This window comes from Argentina anserina, chromosome 2 (assembly GCF_933775445.1).
Source record: "Argentina anserina chromosome 2, drPotAnse1.1, whole genome shotgun sequence".
NCBI classification, from domain to species: domain Eukaryota; kingdom Viridiplantae; phylum Streptophyta; class Magnoliopsida; order Rosales; family Rosaceae; genus Argentina; species Argentina anserina.
The window spans coordinates 14,716,894-14,723,635 of NC_065873.1; the positions used below are offsets into that span (position 1 = coordinate 14,716,894).

The 6,742-nt window shown below is 38.5% G+C and overlaps 1 pseudogene; it reads right to left on the bottom strand.

The window, feature by feature from the left end:
• Positions 1 to 452: 452 nt before the first annotated feature.
• On the bottom strand, positions 453 to 3,431 carry LOC126783488 (flavin-containing monooxygenase FMO GS-OX-like 8; annotated as a pseudogene).
• Positions 3,432 to 6,742: the final 3,311 nt, after the last annotated feature.

Here is a 6,742-nt window from a genome sequence, read left to right on the forward strand (position 1 = left end):
TCCTCAATATTTGGGCTTGTCTAAACATCCATGAGTCATCCATGCTCCATTTGACCTCCCAGTTAGATCAAGATTGCTCTTTTTATGCGTTTTAAGTTCCTTTTTATTCTTCTTGCATCATTTGACATATTAACAACAATATGAGTTAAAATCAATATTATTAAGGAATTAGCAATACTAAATATGGGGAATAATATATTAAGAACATGGATATTTATACACTCATCAAATAACGTAATTTTATTGATAGATTTGGAGCCTTATATATAGGCATTACATCAAATATCGATCCCACTAAATCTGGGATAAGATATTATTCATTGTCTAGTTAGGTTATCCTATAGAGTAATTATTATGTGTACCCGGAATAATTAGGTCAAGAATTTTTTGTGAATATCTAGGATATGATTCTCCTACAACAATTAGCTATTTTTGCAGGTTGATCATAGCGTCTACATAGGAGCGTCCTGTTCATGTTGAGTGAAATATGGATTTTGAAGAGCCTCTCTAAACGAGTCATGATCATCCAACGAATCTCTGTATGTTTCCAAGTCAGTAAAATAATTTCGTATGGCAATAAGGAAAAGCTCTTTCCTCCATTCCTCTAAATGTGGGAAGCCAGTATAATCTCCATATTTGTCGCAATACTGTAATGACAGACCAAAACAAATTAGACATACAATGTAACTAGCACAGAAGTAATGCAAACTATGTCAAATTGTCAATTGCCAGTTGCAAGATCACCAGATTTGAATATACATACACGACAAAGTTCTCAACAATCAATGTATTTGGTATAAATAATTTTGTCTCTGCCTCAATATCTGCATCATGAGTTCGGTACTTTGGGATACCAGCAACATCCCTCGAGTGGTAGAAGTCCTTAATAGACTGCATCATTTCATCCCTAGATGGCAATGTTCTTTTCCCAGAGAGCAGTTGAGCTATCCATTTTGCTTGTGACTCAAAGAAATGGAACGCTATGATCTGGATGGAACAGATAATGATATCTATATGTTACTGTTCCAAATTACTGAAATTCTTGAGGGAACCGTCTGTCAAGCGCCTACTCTCCGAGAGCCCAGAGGCTTTTTTGTAGACGGCATCTGACGGCATTGACGATGGCCTGGTGCCTCTGCAACTCGACGACGGGAAGCGTAGGGAAGCAGATGTCGAGGACGACGACCTTGGCGGTATCCATGATGATGGTGGCCATGTACCTGGGTCCTGCTTGTTCCATCCCAAACGGACCAAGGGGGTGTCAGGCTCGGAGCTCTCGTAGATGATGGTGGAGTGCTCCTTGTCACGGAGGTCCAACACTATGATGGAGCCGTCGGCGCATTGCCAACGCCCTCATCAACCTCGACGACTCCACCAACGCGCTCCCTCCGCCGACGAGGCTCGCTGCATTGCCGGCACCTCCGCTTTTTTTAACAGTTGAGTTTGACGGAGATCACTGACACCATTATTGTGACCCTATAGCCATTTGACACGTCAGCTCGGCTCTCGGAGGTCAGGCGCTTACCAGAACATACCATTCTTGAGTTCAGAATAGTTGAATTAGCTTTTTAAGTGGACCAGAACGAATCAATTTACAACTCTATGACCCCATATACATCAATACTCCTCGATCAGCACCATATATATAGTTTACACTACATGCATGTTCATTGAGCCAAAGGAGCAAGCGAAACAAATAAGGGTGAATTTTAGTACCTTTTTAGGGATTCCAATAAACGATAAAGAGGGAGCAAGTGAGGGAGGGAAGGTGTGCTCATACAAAGGACCAACCCTATCATCATCGATGGATACTATTCCTTTGGTGTCAAGATATGGGAATGTGTATGAATTACCTGCACAAATGCACTAGTCTAAGAAGATTGTGAAGTTGGAACAATTAGGAACCTAACTTTAGTCAAGACACACATGGAGAATCTCCCCATCAATTAATCAAAGAGTTGGAAACTTTAGTTTGGCATTGAGCAAATTGATATCCTGGTCCTCAAGAAACCACCGAGTCTTTACTATATAAGTATATATAGTTGCATGCGAAATTGTGTATTATGTCGGTCTATAATTGGAGAATGAAAACTTTACCCTGTGCAGTAGATGATAGTGTCTGCAATGACACAAGAACATCAACAAACAATACCCTTCCATCTTCTTGAAGGGATTCTATCTGCATGTATATATGAATTGTAGCTGTTACAATTCCCCAACATTGGATTGAAATATTGATATTTTGCTACAGAAATTAGTATCAGAAAAATTGACTCGGACTATTTAGAGGTGTAATTCATTTCAATATAACGATGAGATACCTGTGGACGAAGATGCAAATTGTCAAGCTTAGAAATGACCTTGGACAAGCCCTCAAATATACTTTCCAACGATCTTGCGCTGAGGTACACTACCGCCTTTGCCACTTTCACTAACTCCATTGAAATGTCTTGCGCACTTTGTGCAGTTCCAACCACCACCACAACCTGCATAAAGTACATAAAAAATTTACGGAATTGTGAGTAAATCATAGAACGAGAAGTCGAGAATCATTGACGATTTGACGGCGGAAAGTGTAAGCTATTTTGTAGAACGTACAAATGGAATTATTAACCATGTATGTGTGTGCAACTGCGTATCATCAGGTGATACAGTCAGGTTACCTCATCTCGGAACGGCTCGGGATTCCGGTAAATATGACTGTATTTGCTTCCTCTTCCATGAGTCCATTCCTGAATATGTATCGGTGTTCATGGGGTAAAAGAAAAGAAAGAACGATAAATGTGGTTAGAAGTTAGAAGTGTTGGCATTCGTAAAGAAACTCGACCTCATCGAGTAATTTGACGTACCATTAATGGAAGGCAACCGGGGCTGAGAATAATGACCAGTGGCCACAACCACAGAATCAAATACATCTTCCATCACAGCTTGGCTCTTCTTCTCGACACTCCTAACAAGCCATTTCAAATCTTGGCATCCACTACATCATCCAGCATTCCCACATAAGCTACCCTAGTATTGAACCTGATCAAGTCCCTCAACCCAAACCAGTCACAAAAGTCTTGTAGGTACAAAAGAAGTTCCCTATGCCCAGGAAACCTTCTCGTGTCTCTATCATTCTTAACTGAAAATGGAAAGTCTGTGAATCCCACGATCTCTCTTGGAGATCCGAGCCTTAAAGACTGATAAACACTACTATGCACATTTTGATAATGAGAATTATGAATTGTAGTAGGAGTACTTGTAGTGTTCCCTCCCAACGGGTCCTCTCCCTCCACATTGGGGTCATACAGCCATTGGCCACCTACATCGTGATTCTGTTCCAACACCACCACTCTGTAACCTTCTTTCTTCAGCTCTCTAGCAGCAACAAGCCCTGAAGGTCCAGCCCCAATTACACACACACTTTTGGATTTGTACCGCTCAGACATCGTGGTTGTGTTATCAGCAGTGTTTTAAAACGTGAAGGCGTACCTCAAGGCATTTTTGCGAGAGCCTTAAGCCTTAACGCTTAAGGCGTAAAAGGCGTAAGCCTTACGACATAAAAATGATAAACACACCTATTTAAATGTACCTATTATTCTTATACATACCACTTGAAGAATAACTTGAAAAAAATAATAATCGTCATGCATATATACAATAATTGTGCAGGACTTGCGTGATGATGTGTTTTGGAAAAATATATATAATGCCACTGACAATGTAACATAAGTACTCAAGAATGTACAAGAACGTTTCTAGGTACAGGGTTAAATATGGCCAATATTACTCCAACTGATGGCAATTCTCAGGTTATCTAAAACTTTGTGTTACCCTATATCTCATCATCGAGCAACTTATATAGATCACAGGTCCCTAAGCAACTTCAAAGTCATACAATATTGTTATCTGTATTCGTAAAATAAGGGGCTTCCCTCATATACATGCTTAGCTATAATGATCATTAAACAAAGATCAATGTCACAGTCTGTAAGGCAATTCTCCAATAAAACCCAAAACTGAAAATAACATTCCTGTTATTCTAAGGGAGGAGAACCTGCAAATATATATATATATATATATATATATATATATATATATATTGTTTTGGCATTTATATGTTATATCTCCTCTTTGCCTTCTTGTGTATAAATCTCGTGGATAACCATTTTCAGAAAATACTGTCACAGCAAGGAATGCCATAAAAACGTGCCTGCAAACATCGTGCCTCATCTGCCCATGGACATAAACCAGGAGAACCATCTAGAGTATTGAACCATTGACTCTTCAGTATTATATTCAACTAATTTCAAATGTTTTGCAAAGGCTATAAGAATATGCAAAGGTTTCCAAGATATGGTTATATGTGATTGATGATCCTATCTTTTGTCTTCAAATCCACTGCAGGTATCTAACAAGCGACAAAGGAATTCAACCAATTTCGATAATCAAGATGCTTTTATTCCTTCTAATCCAAGGTTTTTCAATATTTTACTTCTGGAATGCATACCATTTAATAAATGACGATATCAAGCAAGAGATTTCAACAAAAACATTTTGGTTAAAGCTTCTGCTTTGTTCATCTAATGAGCTTAGCTTACCTTTCTATCAATAAGATTTGAGATTCCACTTTATCACAATTATACAAAGATATATCAGTGGCAGCATCCGAATTCAAATCAATGGTAAGATGAGTAAGATATATTATATACAAATAAAAGAGTGCTTTGAGGGAGGGGGTTTGGATCGGAGAGTCTCAATATCAAGATAGGATTATGTACTTAACCGTAAGAACATCACAGTGAACTTCAAAAGATAAACAGAACCCAGCCCTCAGTTGAAGTGATTGAATAAACTCAATGAAGTCACCATCAAAATTAAAGCAATCTGTATCATACCTTCAAAGCCCAACCAACCGAAACTCCTGAAAAGAAGAATCACGATCTAATCGTTTGCTTCTTTGAAATGTAGCTCTTGAAGAGGAAGAAGAATAGGTTTGGCTGAGAGCTTGAGACTTTTCTTCTGTTTGTAACTTTGTATTGAGGGTCGAAACTCTTAAAGAGAAGAATCACCGATCACGATCTAATCGTTTTTCGTTTTCATCTTTGCGATGCGGTGCTTGAAGAGGAGGAAGAATAGATTTGGCCGAGGGTTTGAGAAATTTTCTTCTCTTTATTTTCGTTAACCCTCAATTGAAAACGAGATCGTTTTTTGTCTTTCGGGTTAAAAAAAAAAACTTTGAAGCGCGCCTTGTATGCGCGTTTTTTACGCCTTCATGCGCCTTTATGTGTTTTTTTTGCGCTTGTACGCCTTTTTTAAAAAGGCGACTCGTTTTCGATTAAGCCTTAGCTTTTTAAGCTTCAGGCGAGTTTTGAGGCGAGTTTTTTAAAACACTGGTTATCAGTAGCTATATCCCGTACAGATTCAACCACTTCACCCTGTTGAACTTCCGGAGTCTCCTCCAACTTTCCGTTTGATGAATCCGCCATCCGCTCAGACATCGTGGTTGTGTTATCAATAGCTATATCCCGTACAGATTCAACCACTTCATCCTCTTGAACTTCCGGAGTCTCCTCCAACTTTCCGTTTGATGAATCCGCCATTTGGTGATGAAGTATTGAAAGTTCCCCCCTCTGTTCCTCCTCCTTAACCAGTAAGCATGGAGGGAAAGCTAGAATGATCTAGATATATAAGCCACATGCAGTACGTAGCAGTCTCACAACCACTTAATTATTTCTCCCAACACCAGTTCACTAGCTACTGAATTATTTTCCGCATGCAAAACTTTCTGAATAAGAAAAGATCACAAAACTTTTAGACAAATGGATGTAGGATCGCAGATCAGCCAAACGACACTACAATAAAAATGACAATAGCAACATTATGACCACATATCATGTGTTGTCAATAGAGATGTTGCAATCCAAAAAAACAAATAAATGTCACATATCTCTAAAAAATGTGGCTTTTTATACTATTGTATAGGGTATAAGCCACATTTATTGAGATATGTGGTATTTTTTTAGGATTGCAACACCTCTGTTGACAACACATGTATGGCAACACATAATATGTGGCTGTAGTGTTGCTATTGCTCAAAATTGTAGTAGTGCGATATGAAACCTATTTGCCAACAAAGCGATTGATGACTAAGTAGAAAATAAGAAAACATAATGAATTTATATTTGAATGGTAGCTATTTATAGTTGGTATAGAGTGGTGGATGATTGGTAGTGCTGTGGAAAAGTTTCTTTTGGTTGTGTGGATCCTTATTTGCTCGTGTGTGCAATTTTGGTATCGATGGTCAGAGGCTTAATTTACAAGGCAGCCTTGTTATTTTCGATTTTTAGCTATGTAAAATGAAACATTTCGGATTTTCTAAATTCGATTACCGATATATTAGAATTAACTAATCGACATTTGTTGAATAATGTAGTAAAATATGTCTATATTAAATTACTCGTCGCCACGAACATGAAAATATTTTCAAAATATTTTTCCGACGCTCGGTTTCTTTTTTTATGAATTTCCAAAAAAAATCCTTGTTTTAAAAGTATTTTCAGTCTAGGTTTTGGATTTTGGCCTAGGTGAGACCCAAGACTCAAGCCCATTCTCCCGTTCTTAAATCCATCAACTACCGCATTATTTCTCTTCTTCATTCTTCTCGACACTTCTTTTCTTCACCTTTGCGTTTTCCACTGAGACCGACCCAGACTCTCCCTTTACCTCCGCCTAGTGCCGCCGCCAGGGCGAGATTTAA